Source organism: Orycteropus afer, unplaced genomic scaffold, assembly GCF_000298275.1.
Source record: "Orycteropus afer afer isolate SDZICR_OR568_19922 unplaced genomic scaffold, OryAfe1.0 scaffold00126, whole genome shotgun sequence".
NCBI classification, from domain to species: Eukaryota; Metazoa; Chordata; class Mammalia; order Tubulidentata; family Orycteropodidae; genus Orycteropus; species Orycteropus afer.
In genome coordinates, this window is record NW_006921713.1 from 1,678,868 (window position 1) to 1,698,658 (window position 19,791).

Genomic DNA, 19,791 nt, shown 5'->3' on the forward strand with positions numbered 1-19,791 from the left:
TATATATATATATTCTACTTTGATAATAATAATTTAAATAAAGGCAAAAATGTTTGTAAATTTGTAGATTATTGAATTCGCAAACTTAATATTTATCATTGTTAAGAGTAATCCCAAAGTGACAATTAAAAATCTATAATTTTATCAAAGTCCAAGATTGAAATGCTTTGCTGCCAGGCTGTGAAATGAAAAATCATTGAGTTAGAATGTGAGCCTAGCTGACAACTCAGCAGCCATATCTCAAAGTCACCCTGTTTTGCATACACAGTAAGTATATAACAAACCTTGTAGGATATCACTATATACCTTAAAATAAGATACCATGTATGTTATAAGTATTATTTGTGATATTTATATGTTAAATATATAAATGTATATTTAAATAAGAGTTCTACAGTTTATTATTTCTACAAAATGGGAATCTATGTTCAAATTCCCATTGACATTTAACGATTTTAAATATTTATATGTGTGGATATATGCATAAAGTGCAGAGAGTGATTACAATTGAAAAACCTATACCTTTGTGTGACTGTCATTGGTAAAATATATAAGAAAAGTAACATACCATGAAACCCAGGAGTTCTAACACTAAGGAAATAATTCTACAGATAAAGAACATGCACTTACTAAAATATGCAGCTTACCACCCCTCCATCAGTTTGTCATTCTGTGGTGATGGGCATGTTGCTGTGAGGCTGGAAGCTATGTCATCAGTATTTCAAATACCAGCAGGGTTGCCCATGGTGGACAGATTTCAGTGGAGCTTTCAGATTATAACAGGCTACCAAGATGAATGGGACCATCCACTTATGAATAATTGGCCACTAAAAATCTTCTGGATAGTAATGAAACATTGTCTGACATATTACATGATGAAAACTTGATTATTAGCAATGAAACATTGTCTGATATAGTACTGGAAGATGAGCCCCTCAGGTGGAAAGGCACTCAAAATACAACCAGGGAAGACCTGCCTCCTCAAAGTAGAGTTGAACTTCATGATGAAGATGGAATAAAGCTTTCAGAACCTTCATTAGTTGATGGGGCATGACTCAAAATGAGAAGAAACAGTGCAAACATTCATTAATAACTGGAATGTAGAATGTACAAAGTATGAGTCTAAGAAAATTGAAAGTTGTCAAAAATGAAATAGAATGCATAAAGATCAATATCTGAAGCATTAGTGAGCTGGAATGGACTGGTATTGGCCATTTTGGATCATGTAATCATAAAGTCTACTATGTTGGTCCTAACAAATGAGAGGATTGGCATTGCATCCATTATCAAAAGTAGTATATTCAAGATGTATCCTGAACATTGTAAAAATAAAAAAAATAATAATAATAATAATAAGGATTGGCATTGCATCCATTATCAAAAGTAGTATATTCAAGATGTATCCTGAACATTGTAAAAATAAAAAAAATAATAATAATAATAATAATAAGTGGAATATATGAATCACTTGCCAAAAAAAAAAGATGTATCTTGAAGCTGTCAGTGATAGGAAAATATCCAGGCACCTACAAGGAAGACTGATGAACTCTTGTTGCACTGTGGTTAAGGCATTGGGCTGCTAACCAAAAGGTGGGCAGCATGAACACACCAGTGACTCCACAGGAGGAAAAGGAGGCAATCTACTTCCATAAAGATTTACAGCCTTGGAATCGACTTGATGGCAGTGGCAGTAGGAGAAGAAAGGCCAGTTAGTACTACTATTATACAAATTTACACACCAACCATTAAAGCCAAAGATGAAGAAAGTGAAGCTTTTTACCAATTTCTGCAGTCTGAAATTGGCCAAACTTGCAATCAGGATATATTGATAAGTACTGGTGACTGGAATATGAAAGTTGGAAACAGGGAAGAAACATTGGTAGTTGGAAAATGCACCCTTGGTGATAGAAATTATGCTGGAGATCACATGACAGACTTTTGCAAGACTGACAACTTATTCATGGCAGATACTTTCTTCAACAACATAAACTGACTGTACATGTGGATCTCACCAGCTGGAATACACAGGAATCAAATCAAGTACATCTGTGAAAGAGGTGATTGAAAAACTCAATATCGTCAGTCAAAATAAGCCCAGAAGCTGACTGTAGAACAGACCATTAATTGATCATATCATATGCAAGTTCAAGCTGAAGCTAAAGAAAATTGAAACAAGTTCATGTGAGCCAAAACAAAACCTTGATTATACCTCTCCTGTATTTAGAAACCATCTGAAAAATAGATTTGATGCATTGAACACCAATGACTGAAGACCAGAGGAGCTGTGGGATGACATCAAGGATATCATACATGAAGAAAGCAAAAAATAATTAAAAAAAAACAGGAAAGGAAGGAAAGGCTACAGACTAAAATGGATGTAAGAAGAGACTCTGAAATTTGATCTTAAACAGATGGAAACAATAATGAAATAAAAGAGCTAAACAGATTTCAAAAGGCAACTCAGGAAGGCAAAGTATTACAATGAAATGTGCAAAGACCTGGAATTAGAAAAACAAAAGTGAGGAAGATGCTCAGCATTTCTTAAGCTGAAAGAACTGAAGAAAATATCCAAACCTCAAATTGCAATACTGAAGATTTCTACGGAGAAAATATTGAGTGATGCAGGAAGCATCAAAAGAAGATGGAAGGAATACACAGAGACATTGTACCAAAAAGAACTGGTCAACATTCAACCATTTCAAGAGATAGCATATGATCAAGTCCCACTGGTACTGAAGGAAGAAGTACACACTACACTGAAGGCATTGATGAAAAACAGTTTTCCAGGAATTGACAGACTACCAATCAAGAGGTTTCAACAAGTAGATGCAACAATAAGAGTGCTCATTCATTTATGTCAAGACATTTGGAAAACAGTTACGTGGCCAATCCTCCAGAAGAGATTCATATTTGTGCCCATTCCAAATAAAAGTGATCCAACAAAAATTATCTGGAAATTATTAAATGGTATCATTAATATTACACAAAAGTAAAATTTTGTTGCATATAATTAAAAAATGGTTGCAGCAGTATATTGACAGTGAAGTGCCAGATATTCAAGCTGTATTATTCAAAAGAGGATGTGGAATGAAGGATATCATTGCTGATGTCAGATAGATCTTGGCTAAAAGCAAAGAATACCAGAAAGATGTTTACCTGTATTTTATTGACTATGCAAATGGATTCAACTGTGTGGATCATAACATTATGGACAACATTGCGAAGAATGGGAATTTCAGAACATTTAATTGTGCTTGTGAGGGACCTGTACATTGACCAAGAGACTGTCATTTGAGCAGAACAAGAGAATACTGCATTGTTTAAAATCAGGAAGGGTGTGGGTCAGGGTTTATCCTTTCACCATAGTTATTCAATCTGTATGCTGAGCAAATAGTATGAGATGCTGGACTATATGAAGAAGAACACTATCTCAGGTTTGAAGGAAGATTTATTAGCAACCTGTGATATGTAGATGACACAACCTTGCTTGCCAAAAGTGAAAATGACTTGAAGAACTTACTGGTGAATATCAAAGGCTACAGTTTTCAGTATGGATTACACCTCAATATGGAAATGAAAATCCTCACAAGTGGACCAATAAGCATAACAATAAATGGAGAAGATTGAAGATGTCAGGGATTTCATTTTACTTGAATCTTCAATAAACACCCATGGAAGCAGAAATCAAGAACTCAGATATCATATTGAATTGGACAAATCTGCTCCAAGAGACCTCTTTAAAATGATAAAGAGGAAAGATGTCGGTTTGAAGACTCAAGTGAGTTAACCCATTCCATGGTTCTTTGAATCACATCATATGAATGTGAAAGCTGGACAATTAATAAGGAAGACTGAAGAAAAATTGATGCCTTTAAATTATGGTGTTGGCAAAGAATACTGAAAATATCATGGACATCAGAACAAATCTATCTTGGGTAAAGTGAAGACAGGATGCTCCTTATAAAGGAGAATAGCCAAACTTCATCTCACCTACTTTGGTCATGTTGTCATAAGGGATCATTCCTGGAGAATAATACCATGTATGGTAAAGTAGAGAGTCAGCAAAAAAGAGGAATACCTTCAGTGAGATGGATTGACACAGTGGTTGCAACCACACACTAAACCACAGCAGGGATTGTGAGGACGGCACAGGACTGGGCAGTGTTTTGTTCTGTTGTACATAGGGTGTCTATGAATTGGAGATGACTTGGCAACACCTAACAACAACAATGAAATATGCACCACTTGATTTGAATGTAACAAATTATGTAAAAACTAAATACCCAACTATAAGAGACTTGTGAGTTATTGTCAGATGCCATCAAGTCAGTTCTGACTCACAGTGATAAGAAACTATAAGAGACTAGGTATTAAAGTACAAAAACGGTTCCTTTAACTAAATATTATGAGGTCTTAAAAATGATGATACAGGGCCTATAGTCATAACCATAGAAACATTTTCATAATATTTGAAAGTGAAAAGACCAGTGTGAAAAAATTATTCCATTTTTAAAGTATCTATTTTATAACATATATATATATATATATATATATATACATGTATATGAATGTATTCACACATTGCTTTAATCATCTAGTGCTGCTATAACAGAAATACCACAGGAGGATGACTTTAACAAACAAATTTGTTCTCTCACAGTTTAGCAGGCTAGAAGATTGAATTCAGGTCAACAGTTCTAGGGAAAGGCTTTCTCTCTGTGTCAGCTCACAGTTTGGGAGGAATGTCCTTGTGTCTTTTAACATCTGTGGGCCTGAATTCCCTAGAGACCTCCGTGTGCCTTGGCATCAATCTTTCTCTGAGTCTAGGAGGTTTTCAGCACAGGGACTCTAGTCCAAAGAACCTGCTCAGCTTCCTGCTTTTCTTTGTTTGTGGTACTGAAGTCCCTACTTTTCTCCTTGCTTCGCTGTCCTTTTATCTCTTGTAATATTAAAGATGATGCATGCCACACCCCAGAGAAACTCCCTTTACATGAGACCAGGGCTGTGATCTGAGTAAAGGTAGTGACTTAAGTAAGGATGATTCATCCCACCCTAATTCTGCCTCAGTAACATGAGAAACAAAACTTAATCTCTCTCTCTCTTTTTTTTTTTAAATTTTTTATTGTGAATTGGGTGCAAATTTACAAAGCCGATTTATTTACTCTCAACAGTTCATGCAAATTTGGTTTCATGGCCTTGATTACAATCCCCAACCATAAAAATCTCTCTTCCCACCTCCTTCCTGTGACTCCCCCTTCTCTGTGTCCTTCTTATCTATGTATTCCCATCTGTCCAGCTTTCTTTCTATGTGAATGCTTCCTTTCTGATGTCTCATTGTTGACTGATCTAAGGGGTGTATATCCCTAGGATAGGTGGTTGCATCTCCCTGGGGTAGGTCTCCTGCTTGGAAGTCTTTCTACTGTTTGGCTGAGAGCCAATCCACAGAAGTGAGTCCAATTCCAGGCCTGAAGGATAACCCAGGACCATAATCTCGAGGATTCTACCAGCCTCTATCTGACCAGTAATTTTGGTCATTTTTATGTTTTTGAATTTTGTACCACATTTTTCCTCCCAGTCCATCCAGGATCTCCAGTTCTGATCCCTTTCTGAATAGTTGGCATGGGCACCATCTAGGTCTTCTGGTCTCAGGGTCATGAAGGCTGAGGTGCCTGTAGTCCATCATGTCTTTGGACTAATTGTTTCCAAATGACTTTGATTTTCTTCACTCTTCTTTGATTCAGAAGAGAGGAGACCAATATTTATATCTTAGATGGCCACTCAAAAGCGTTTAAGATCCCAGTCACTACTCATTAAAGTAAGATGTAGAATGAGACTTCTATGTACTATATTGTGCCAATTGAGCTTGATATTCCCCAAGACTATGATTCCAAGCCCACAGACTCAGGGACTCCTTCCTTCAAGGTGTTTGGTTGTCTCTGAGAAGCTACTCCAACTTTATCCCCTGTTATTTCTGTAATGTATGTGAATAATTTTATAGCTCAAGTACATATGTAAGACTATCTTCAGCCAAATCTATCCTTTGTCTTGGGTATATTCTTATTCACCTAACCACATATGATCTATCTTCTCACCTGTCTATGCATTTACCCATCATCTAAGAACAGGTAAGAAGGGTAGGGGACAGCCCCCAGGTGACAGGGAGCAGAACCAGGTAGCACTGGTGGCTGGAACAGGTAAGGAGGGTGGGGGACAGCCCCAAGGTGGCAGGGAGCAGTGGCAGGCAGGGCTGGCAGCCAGAACAGGTAAGGAGGGACAGGGACAGCCCAGGCAGCAAGGAGCACCTGCAGACAAGGCTGGCAGGAACTGGTAGGGGGAAGCCCAGGAAATAAACAGAGCGGTTGGAATACCTAAGGGTGATGAACTTGTCTGTCTGTTTGTCATACTGTGGTGGCTTGCATTTTGCTGTGAGGCTGGAGTCAGTGCCAGCTGGGATACCCATGGTGGACTGGTTTTGGTGGAGCTTCCAAACTGAGATAGACTTGCAAGAAGGAAGAGGCCATCCACTTCTCAAAGAATTGGCCAGTGAAAACCTTATGAATAGTAGTGAAATACTGTCTGTTACATTACTGGAAAACTTTATGAACAGCCCTGAAACAGTGTCTGATATAGTGCCAGAACATGAGCCCCTTGGGTTGGAAGCCTCTCAAAATATGACTGGGAAAGAGTTGCCTCATCAGAGTAGAGCCTACCTTAATGATATGGATAAAGTAGAGCTTTTGGGGCCTCCATTTGCTGAAGTGGCATGACTCAATATAAGAACAGCTGCAAACATCCATTGATAATCAGAACATGGAATGTATGAAGTATGAATCTAGGAAAATTGGAAGTTGTCAAATATGAAATGGAATGCATAAAGATTGATATCCTAGGCATTAGGGAGCTGAAATGGACCAGTTTTGACCATTCTGAATCATACAATCATATGATCTACTATGCCGGGAATGACAAATTGAAGAAGAATGGTGTGGCATTCATTGTCACAAAGAATGTTTCAAGAACTATCCTGAAGCACAATTCTGTCAGTGATAGAATAATATCCATACTCCTACAAGGAAAGCCGGTTAATACTACTAGTATTCAAATTTACGCACCAACCACAAAAGCCAAAGATGAGGAAATTGAAGATTTTTTACCAAGTTCTGCAGTTTGAAATTGACTAAACATGCAATCAAGGTGTGCTGAATATTACTGGTGACTGAAATGCCAAAGTTGAAACAAAGAAGAATCGTCAGTAGTTGGAAAATTTGGTCTTGGAGAAAGAAATAATGCAGGAGATAGCATGAAAGAATTTGGCAAGACCAATGACTTATTCATTGCAAATACCTTTTTCAACAACACACATGGTAGCTATACATATGGACATCACCAGATGGAGTACACAGGAATCAGATTGACTACATCTGTGGAAAGAGATGATAGAGAAGCTCAGTATCTTCAGCCAAAACAAGGCCAGGAGATGATTGTGAAACCTACCATCAACTGCTCATATGCAAGTTCAAGTTGAAGTTGAAGACCATTAAAAGAAGTCCACAAGAGCAAAAATAGGACCTTGATTATATCTCTTCTGAATTTAGAGACCATTTAAAGAATAGATTTGATACATTGAACACCAATGACCAAAACCAGAGGAATTGTGGGATGACATCAAGAACATGATCCATAAAGAAAGCAAAAGGTCATTAAAAAGAGAGGAAAGAAAGAAAAGATAAAAATGGATGTCAGAAAAGACTCTGAAACTTGCCCTTGAACAGAGAGCTAAAGCAAAGGGAAGAAATGACAAGATAAAAGAGCTAAACATAAGATTTCAAAGAGCAGCTTGAGAAGACAAAGTCAATTATTATAATGAAATGTGCAAACACATGGAGTTGGAAAGCCAAAAGAAAAGAACACACTTGGTATTTCTCAAGCCGAAAGAATTGAAGAGGAAATTTAAGCCTCAAGTTGCAAAATTGAAAGATTCTATGGGCAATATATTGAATGATGCAGGAAAAATCAAAAGAAGATGGAAGGAATACATAGAGTCAGTATACTAAAAAGAATTGGTTTATGTTCACCCATTTCAGGGGGTAGCAAGAACCAGTAGTTTTGAAGGAAGAAGTCAAAGCTGCACTGAGGGAAGTGGCCTAAAAACAAGGCTTCAGGAATTGACAGGATACTCAGTGAGATGTTTCAACAAATGGATGCTGCACTGGAGGTACTCATTCGACTATGCCAGAAGATTTGGAAAACAACTACCTGGCAAACTGACTGGAAGAGATCCATATTTGTATCCATTCCAAAGAAAGATGATCCCACAGAATGTGGAAATTATTGAACAGTATCATTGATGTCACACACAAGTAACATCTTACTGAAGATAATTCAAAAATGTTTACAGCAGTATATTGAGAGAAAACTTCCAGAAATGCAAGCTGAATTCAGAAGAGGATGTGGAAGGAGGGATATCATTGCTGATGTCAGATAGATCTTGGCTCAAAGCAAAGAATGCCAGAAAGATGTTTATTTGTGTTTTTTTGACTATGCAAAAGCATCCAATTGTGTGTATCATAAAAAATTATGGATAACATTGAGAAGAATGGGAATTCCAGAACACTTAATTGTGCTCATGAGGAATCTGTACATAGACCATGAGGCTGCCATTTGAACAGAACAAAGGGACACTGAATGGTTTAAATTCAAGAAGGGAGTGTGTCAGGGTTGTATCCTTTCACAGTACTTATTCAATCTATATGTTGAACAAATAATCTGAGAACTGGACTATATGAAGAAGAATGTGGCATCAGGATTGGAGGAAGACTCATTAACAACCTAGCTTATGCAGATGACACACCTTTGCTTGGTGAAAGTGAAGAAGACTTGAAACACTAACTGATGAAGATTAAAGACTACAGTCTGCAGTATGGATTACACCTCAATATAAAGAAAACAAAAATCCTCACAATGGGACTAATAAGCAACATCATGATAAATGGAGAAAAGATTGAAGTTGTCAAAGACTTCATATTACTTGATTCCACAATCAACAGCAATGGAAGCAGCAGTAGAGATAGCAGATGTCATATACCATTGGACAAATCTGCTGCAAAGGACCTCTGTCAAGTGTTGAAGAGCAAAGAATTTTCCTTGAAGACTAGGGTGTGCTTGACACAAGTCATGGTATTTTCAATCACCTTTTATGAATGTGAGAGCTGAACAATCAAAAAGGAAAACCAAAGAGTTCATGCTTTTGAGTTGTGGTGTTGGCCAAGAAAGCATTCTTCAGCATACTTTCAGCAGAAAGTACCACGGACTGCTAAAAGAACTAATAAATCTGTCCTGGAAGAAGTGCAGCTGGAATGCTCCTTGGAAGCTAGAATGGCCAAACTTCATCTCACCTACTTTGGTAATGTTGTAAGAAGGGACCATTCCCTTCTTGAGAAGGATTGGCAAAGTGGAGGGACAACGATAAAAGGGATGGATTTTTTCATTCAAAGAGAAGAATTGACACAGTGACTGCAACGATGGGCTCAGGTATAGGAAGGATTGTAGGGCTGGCACAGGACTGGGCAGTTTTGTTCTGCTCTACATGAGGTCACTATGTGTTAAAGACAACTCCATGGCACCTAACAACAACATAGCCTAGCGTTTGCTGCCACTGGTAATGCAGTATTGTACATGTGATAGTATTTGCTCGTATTGTCTATATCTTCCATGCATGTTTCTGTGGCCTCATTTTCGCTATTGTTATTGTGCTGGTCACACACTTGGTATATTGCCTTTCCCTTCACCCAAATCCCTTCACCCATGTAACACTTAACTAGTTAGAAATTTCCCCTCCCCTTTTTTCCCATCCCCACTAAGCAATAAAGTGAATTTCCTTTCTTGCATGAAACTTTTCTTGACTTTATCCAATAATGGACTTATACAATATTTGTCCTTTTGTGACTGACTTTTTTCACTCAGCATAATGTCCTCCAAATTCATCCATGTTATGAGGTGATTCATGGATTATTCATTATTCTTTAATGTTGCATAGTATTCCATTGTGTGAATGTAACATAGTTTTGTAATACATTCATCTGTTTGATGAGCACTTAAGTTATTTCCATCTCTTTGCTATTGTGCTGTGATGAACACGGGTGTACAAATGTCCATTTGTGTCCTGCTGCTCACCTCTTTAGGATATATTCCTACTAATGGAATTGCTGGGTCAATGGTATTTCTATTTTCATTTTTTTAAGGAAACACCATACTGTTTTCCACAGTGGCTGTACTATTTTACAGTTCTACCAGCAATGTATGAGAGTTCCAATCTGTCCACACCCTCACCAGCATTTGTTATTTTCTGTTTTGTTGAACTTTTTCTCTTATTGCTGGAGTGAGATAATATCTCACTGTTGTTTTGATCTGATATTGCCTCAGAAACCCAATGAGGGCTTGCCATGAATCATATCCAACTGGATGCCGTGAGTTTGGTTTTTGAATGGTTAATGATTGTGAGCATTACCTCATGTGTTTGTTGGCTTCTTGTATATCTTCTTTAATGAAATTTCTGTTCATGTCCTTGGCTCATTTTTGAATTGGATTGTTTGTCTTTTTGGTGTTGAGGTGTTGAAGTTTTCTACAAATTTTAGTGATAAATCCTTTGTCAGATATGTCATAGCCAAATATTTTTTCCCAATTTGTAGGCTCTCTTTTGACTCTTTTGGAGAAGTATTTCAAAGCACATAAGAATTTAATTTTTAAGATGTCCCAGTCATCTCTTTCTTTTCTGCTGCTTGTGCATTTTGGGTTATGGTTGACAGTCTATGTATGCCATAAATTAGGGCCCTTATATTTCCTGTTTTATCTTTGTTGAGCTTTATGGTTTTGGGTTTTACACTTAAGCCTTTGATCCATCTTGAGTTCATTTGTGTGTATGGGGTGAGATCATAATCTAGTCTCTTTTAACATAACCATCTATTGTCTTATTAACCACAGGCAGAGGTTAGGGTTTACAACACATCACAAAATGTAGGACAGTAACAGAATACTGGGAATCATGGTTTAACCAAGTTGACTCATATTTTGGGGGACACAATTCAATCCATGGCATATATGTATGCATATATGAATGTATGTGCAAATGCACATGCATAGATATGTATGCACATATGTACATGCATATGGATATATGCATCTATAGGCAAATCTCTGAAAAGACATGTATGTATACATATTCTACATATTTAATGATACTTTCAATTTGCACACTTTCAGTATTTTGTTTTTTCTAATAATTATATAGGAGCTCTGGTAGCATAGTGGCTAAGACACTTGCCTGCTCACCAGAAGGCTGGCGATTCAAACCCACCAGCCACTCCTCGGAAGGAAGGTTGGGCAATCCTACTTCCGTAGTGATACTGCCTCGGAAACCCAAGGAGGGGTCGCTATGAGTCGGGTTTGACTCGACGGCACACAACAACAACAACAACAATAATTATATATTTGTATCAGAAAAAAGTGACAAGAAAAAGTATTTCAAATAATATTAACAATTTACTCAATTCAACATTAAAAATAAAAAGAAATATGTAATTTTAAAATCTGGCATGTATTCTAAGAAATTTGCAAATTACATTTCAAATAAATATATTTTCACTTCTTTTTCTTCCATAATACTTTTCATTTGATAGTATTTTCTCATAAAAAGTATCTAGAAACATGTATGTTTAAATTCAAAATTTAGCTTGAAAGTGAATATATATTTATATGAAAAATGTTATATAATACCACAGACAAATAAATTATTCAACAAAATATAGAAAAGTAGACTTTGATAAATGTAATGAACTGTATAGAAAACTATTCCCCTATTCTATGTATTGAGAAGTTAAGGTCAGAAAGGACAGGCTAGTTCACTGAAGTTATACTCTTAATTAGATCTAGAACCCATAGGAAAATTCCTGTGAGTTTGTGAAGTTTGAAAGGGAGCTGATTAGGGAGGAGACAGGTGTGCTTGACAGTTTAGTTTCTGAATTCTGTATTTTCAATTTCTCCCTTATAAAGGCCAACTCCATCTCTTCACACACATAAACACACACACACACACACACACACAATCCCAAGTGAGCACTGGAGCAAAGCTGTGTATGTGTGTGTGTTTGTCTATGTGAACACCAATTCAGGATACAGGCATAAATCTAAAAAGACATTTCTAATTCTCCTCAGAGCTCAAATAAAAAAAAAGGAAAAGAAAATGTTACTAATGCAGTTATCAGACATAAAGGAGGTTTATCCTGTGTCCCTTTATAACCTATATTGTTTTGTCAGTAATAATATTGGGTGTTTAGAAAATAAAGAAGTTGTGCATCTGGTTTTCACCAGCCTACTTATGTAACAAATATACATCAAGTTTCCTCATTAAGTTTCTTTGTGAAGATTTGTTTTTAGAACTGGACAAGTTCAGTTTTGGTCAAGAGAAGCTGGCACCAGGAAATAAGAGAACACAAAGGTAGGTGGGCAATAAGGGGGAAAATACATCCTATAATACCCAAACTAAATTTAATATATAACTTGGTATTTAATCATGAGTTCATAGTCTATTCCAAGTTCCCAAATCTTGACTTGATTTGACCAGTCTTACAAAGTTATGTCTTTGGAACTTAGGACTATTTATCAGTGCAACTGACAAACCATCAGCCAGAATAAACAAGACACCAGAGAAGACACAGATTGCTAACATCAGTTATGAAAAAGAAGGTCATCACTACTTATATCACGGATATTAAAGCAATAATAAGAGGACAGTATGAACAATGCTGTGACCACAAATTTGACAACTTAAATGAATTGGGTGAATTTTTAGAAAAACAATCTACCAAAACTCACAGAAGAGAAAATGGACAACTTAGATTTAGAATAGTCCTAAATCTATTGAATCAATTATTTAAAATGTACAAACTAAGTAAATACCAGGCCCAGATGATTTCACTGGTAAATTCTACCAAACATTTAAGGAAGAAATTATACCAATTCTCCAATTCTCCCCTATAAAATAGAAGTAGAGGTAACACTTCATAACTCATTCTATCAGGCCAGTATTATCCTAACATTTCAGCTAAAGACATTATAAGAAAGGAATACTACAAACCAATATCACTCAAGAACAAAGATGTAAAATACCTCATTAAATATTTAGCAAATTGAATCCAATATCCAAAGTGTTTAAAATTCTTCATGTGTTCAGATATGCAATACTGGTTGAAAATTTGAAAATTAATTAATTCAATTTACCATATCAATGAATTAATGAAGAAATATATATTATCATATAAATTGATGAGGAAAAGAACATTTGATAAAGTCCAGTTCTCATTCATAATAATAATTCTCCCAAAATTATGACTAAAGAGAAACATTCTCAATCTGATAAAGAATATCCACAAAAAATATGTACAATTAATGTCAAATTTAGTGATGAAGAATGGAACACTTTCCTCTAAGAATATGGCAAATACAACCATTCTCACTATTCCCATTCAAAATTATACCAGGAGTACTAGCTAGTGAAAGACAAGAAAACAAAACATACAGTTAGGAAAAAAAAATAATAAAATAACACTGCCTAAGTATGCTATATAAATAAAGTTAATATAATAAAGTCAATTGTTTCAGCACTGCATAATTGAGATTTGAATTTAAAAAAAAAAATAACATCTTATAGCACCCCGCTCCACAACAAAGTAAGTATTTTAATGTAAATGTAACAAAATATATATTTATATACAGAGTCAATAACCAAAACTACAAAACAATGCTAAAAAATAAAAAATCAAGGAAGATCAAAATAACTGGGAAGATATTCCATTTTCATAGAGTGGAAGTTTCGATATAATTAAGATGGCAATTCTTCCCAACTTGATTATGGATTCAATGCAATGTTCATCAAATTATCCACAAGCCATTTTGTAGGTTTTGAAGAGAGGATCCCAAAACTTATGTGAAAAAGCAAAGGAGCTACTCAGCCCAACAGTAGAAAGACCAACATGCAGAACACCTAACCCAAGGAGATGCACCCACTCACCCTAGGGAGATGCACCCTTTAGATCAATCAACCCTGAAGGCATCAGAGATGTAGCATTCACATAAAGGGAAAGTTGGACAGACAGGAATGCATAGGTAAGAAGGGCACAGGGAGGGGGTAGTCACAGGAAGAGGAGGGGAGGAGAGTTTTTTTTTATGGTTGGAGATTGTAATTGGGGTGTTGTTGTTGTTATGTGCCATTGAGTTGGACCCGACTCATAACAACCCCTCCTTGGGTTGCCGAGGCAGTATCTCTACGGAAGTAGGTTGTCCAACCTTCCTTCTGAGGAGTGGCTAGTGGGTTTGAACTGCCAGCCTTCTGGTTAGTAGTCAAGTGCCTTAGGCACTATGATACCAGAGCTCCTGTACTTGGGCTAGTAAAATCAAATGTTCAAGAACTGTTGAATATAAAACAAATCTGCTTTGTAAATTTGAACCCAAAGCACATTAAATAAATAAATAGAAGCAAAGGAGTTAGAATGCCCAAAACAACATCAAAGAACAAAGTTAAAGAACTCACAGGATCTATTTTTAAGAATTATTATAAAGCTGTAGTATAGAAGAGATTATGATATTGGCAAGACCAATGTTGTTGTTGTTATGTGCTGTCGAGTTGGACCCAACTCGTAGCGACCCCTCCTTGGGTTTCTGAGGTGGTATCACTACGGAAGTGGATTGCCCAACCTTCCTTCCAAGGAGGAGTTGGTGGATTTGAACCACCAGCCTTCTGGTTAGTAGTCAAGTGCCTTAGGCACTATGCTACCAGACTAAACACAAAGATAAATGAAACTGGATAGAGAGTTGAGAAACAGACTCACACAAATATAATCAACTGATTGTGCCAAAGTTGCAGAGGCAATTCAATGGAAAAAACAGTAGTCTTTCCAACAAATGGTGCTGGGATAAGTTGATGTTAACATGGGGGAAAAAAAAAAAGAACCATGGCACAAATCTTACACCATAAAACTTTTAGAAGACAGGAGAAAATCTAAGTGACCATGGCTTTAATATTGAGTTTTTGCTACAACTCCAAAAGTATAACATGAAAGATACATTTGATAAATTGGACTTTTAAATTTAAAATTTCTGTTCTGTGAAAAATACTAGTAAGAGAGTGGAAAGACAGACCAAAGACTGGGAGAGTATACTTGAAAAACATGTATCTGATGAAGTTCTTATATTCACAATGTACAAAGAAATGTTAAACACACCAATTAAAAAGAAGTGTAATAATATCTGTAAAAATATCTCATCAAAGATGATATATAGATCATGAATAAGCAAAGGAAGTTGTCATTAGGGAAAATGTAAATTGAAGCAAAATAAGATACCACTACACCCTATTAGCAGGAGAGGCTGGGGACCTGCGGAGCAGCAGGATATCAGGTAAAAAGGGGTGGCAGGCAAAGCTAGGCCAAAAGCTCTCTAGATCCCGGAAAGGGAGAGAGCAGGACAGGCCGGGGACCTTCGGAGCAGCAGGGTATCTATGTAAAAAGGGGCAGGAGGCAAGGCTAGGTCCCAAGCCCCCTAGAGTCAGGAAAGGGAGAGAGTAGCCAGGGACCACAGAGTGGCAGGTTCCAGGTGGGAATCAGGTAAGGGGAGGGCGCAGAGGTTTCCAACAGCTAAGGGAGACAAATTTGTCAGTTTGTTATCCTGTGGGGCTTGTTCATCGCTTTGAGGCTTGAGGCTTCACCACTGGTGTTTCAGACGCCAGCATAGTTGCACATGGTGCACAGGTTTGAACGCAGTTTATGGACTAAGACAGACTAGGAAGAAGGAGGAGGACATCTACTTTTGAAAAATTGACCAGGTAAAACCTTATGAATAGCAGAGGAACACTGTCTGATACATTACTGGGCAACTTTATTAATAGCTCAGAAACATTGTCTGATACAGTGCAAGAAGATGAGCCCCTTGGGCCAGAAGGCACTCAAAATAGGACTGGGAAAGAGCTGAATCATCAGAGTAGAACCAACCTTAATGATATGGATAAAATAAGTCTTTCAGGACCTCCATGTGCTGACATGGCACAACTCAAATTGAGGAGAAACAGCTGCGAACATCTGTTAATAATTGGAACATGGAAGGTACGAAGTATGAATCTAGGAAAAATAGAAGTTGTCAAAAATGAAATGGAATGCACAAAGATTAATATCCTAGGCATTAGTGAACTGAAATGGACAGGTTTTGGGCATTTTGAATCAGATAATCATATGATCTACTATGCCAGGAATGACAAATTGAAGACGAATGGCATGGCATACATCATCACAAAGGATATTTCATGATCTGTCCTGAAGTACCATGCTGTCAGTGATAGGATAATATCCATACACCTACAAAGAAGACCTGTTAATACTATCATTATTCAAATTTACGCACCAACCACCAAAGCCAAAGATGAGGAAATTGAACATTTTTTATCAATATCTACAGTCTGAAATTGACTGAACATGCAATCAAGATGTATTGCTTATCACTGGTAATTGGAATGGAAAAGTTGGAAACAAAGAAGAATCATTAGTAGTTGGAAAATTTGGCCTTGGTGACAGAAATAATGCTGGAGATCACATGATGGAATTTTGCAAGACCAACTACTTGCAAATACCTTTTTTCAACAACACAAATGGAAGCTATACATGTGGACTTCACCAGATGGAATACACAGGAATCAGATTGACTACATCTTTGGCAAGAGGCAATGGAAAAGCTCAATATCTTCAGCCAAAGCAAGGCCAGGAGTTGATTGTGGAACAGACCATCAACTGCTCATATTCAAGTTCAACTTGAAGTTGAAAACAATTAAAACAAGTCCACAAGAGCAAAAATATGACCTTGAATATATCCCTCCTGAATTTAGAGACCACCAAAAGAATGCATTTGATGCATTGAACAGCAATGATTGAAAACCAGAAGAATTGTGGGATAACATCAAGAGCATCATCCATGAAGAAAGGAAGAGGTCATTAAAAAGAAAGAAAGAAAAGACCAACATGTATGTCAGAAGAGACTCTGAAACTTGCCTTTGAGTGAAGAGTAGCTAAAGCAAATGGAAGAAATGATAAAAGAGCTGAACAGAAGATATCAAAGAGCAGCTCGAGCAGATAAAGCCAATTACTATAATGAAATGTGCAAAGAACTGGAGTTAGAAAACCAACAAGGAAGCATATGCTCGGCATTTCTCAAGCTGAAAGAACTGAGGAAAAAATTTAAGCCTTGAGTTGCAATATTGAAAGATTCTATGGCCAAAATACTGAATGATGCAGGAAACATCAAAAGAAGATGAAAGGAATACACAGAGTCACTGTACCAAGAACTGGTTGATTTTCATCTATTCCAGGAAGTGCCATATGTTCAAGAACCAATGGAACTGAAGGAAGAAGTTGAAGCTGCACTAATGGAATTGGTGAAGAACAAGGCTCCAGAAATTGACAGAATACCCATTGAGATGTTTCAACAGACAGATGCCTCACTGGAGGCACTCACTTGGTTACATCAAGAGATTTGAAGACAGCAACCTGGCCAACTGACTGGTGAGGATGACTTGAAACACTTACTGATGAAGGGGGAAGAATACAGTCTTCAATATGGGTTACATCTCAATATAAAGAAAACAAAAATCCTCACAACTGGTCCTATAAGCAACATATGATAAATGGAGAAAAGATTGAAATTGTCAAAGACTTCATATTACTTGGTTCTACAATCGATGCCAATGGAAGCAGAAGTCAGGACATCAGACCACGTATAGCACTTGGTTACAAAGGACTTCTTTCAAGTACTGAAGAGCAAAGATGTCTCCTTGAGTACTAAGGTGTGCCAGACACAAGCCATGGTATTTTCAGTCACCTCATATGCATGTGGGGGCTGGACAATGAATAAGGAAGAATGAAGAAGAATTGATGCTTTTGAGCTGTGGTGTTGGCAAAGAATGCTGAAAGTACTGTGGACTGGTAAAAGAAGTAACAGATCTGTCCTGGAGGAAGTGCAGCCAGAATGCTCCTTGAAAGCAAGAATGGCCAGACTTTGTCTCACATATTTTGGTCATGTTGTCAGAAGGGACCATTCCCTGCAGAAAGATGTCAACTTGACTGCTAACTAGAAGCCTTGTGGTTCAAACCCACCAGCCACTTCTTGGAAGGAAGGTTGGGCAATCTACTTCCATAGTGATACCGCCTTGGAAACCCAAGAAGGGGTCACTGTGAGTCGGGTCCGACTCGACCACACACAACAACACACTATAGAATATCTCAAATAAATAAATAAATAAAATGACAATACCATTGTTAGCAAGAGTGTGGAGTGATGGAGTAAGAAAAATTCACTTATTGCTGGTGCTGGTGGGAATGCAAAATGGGACAACTACCTCAGAAAACAATTTGGCAGTTTCTTGCCATGATAAAGAGTCTTATCATATGATCCAGTAATTGTATCTTATCTATTTATTGAACTTTTCTGAAAACTTATGTCCACACAATACCTGCATGTGAATGTTTATGGCGTCTTTGTTCATAATAATCAAAAGCTACAAGCAACTAACATGTCTTTCATTAGGTGATGGGATAAACAAATGGCGCTATTATCTATACAATGGACTAATATTAACAATAAAAAGGAAGGTGCTATCCAATTAAGCAAAAATAATAATGGATCCTTTTTTTTAACTTTGTATTTTGATTTGGGTGAAAGTTTACAGAGAAAATTAATTTTCTATTCAGCAATTCATACACATTTTGTTTTATGACATTAATTGCAATCCCCACAATATAACAGCACTCTTCCCACTGTGTTCACGGTTTCCATTCGTTCTTCTTTTCTATCCCTTCCTGCCTTCTGAACCTTATCCCTGGGCAAATGCTGCTCTTCTGATCTCATATGGTTGATTGTTCTAATGCATGACTACCTCCGTGGTTTTGTTTTACATGTTATAGGCATGTTTATTGTTTGGTGGAAAGTTAAGCCATGGGAGTGATTTCAGTTCCAAGCTTGAAGGGGGATTAAGCACCATATTCTTGAAGTTTCCACCAGGCTTTCACATACCAGTAAGCTTGGATTTTTATTATTATTTTTAATTGTGGTCCACATTTTCTCTCACTCTGTATAGGACCTCCTGTTGTTATCCCTTTCAGAGAGGTCAGCAGTGGAAGCCAGGTACCATCTAGCTCTTCTGGTCTCAGAGTCATGCAGGCTGAAATTTGCATGATCTGTTAGTCCTTTGGACTAATTGTTTCCATGTGTCTTCGATTTTTTTCACTCTGCTTTGGTTTGGATGGGGAGAGACCAACATCTGCACGTAGATGGCTGCTTGACAAAGATAAATCTTAAACACATACAATTAATTGAGAGAAAGAAGCCAAAGTTAAATGTTAAATAGTGGATGATTCCATTCTTATAAAATTTTGGCAATGACAAAAGTATAGAAACAGTAGACAAAATAGTGGTTGCCAGGAATTTGGGGAGGAGGAAAGGTTGAATAGGATGAAGCTCAGGAAATTTTTAACATAGTGACTCTTATGCATGTGAATATAATTATGTAGAGAAAACAAATTAACTTGTCATAGTCCATAACAATTTACAGCATGAACAATAAATTTTAGTGTATGAAAAATTAAAAAAAAGAATATTTATAGGTTGGGGATTCCAGGATGGAATGTAGAATGTGAGAAAAAAAAAATCTAATGCTATTTCAAATATGAAATAACCTCTATAAAAGGAGTGGAAGAAAAA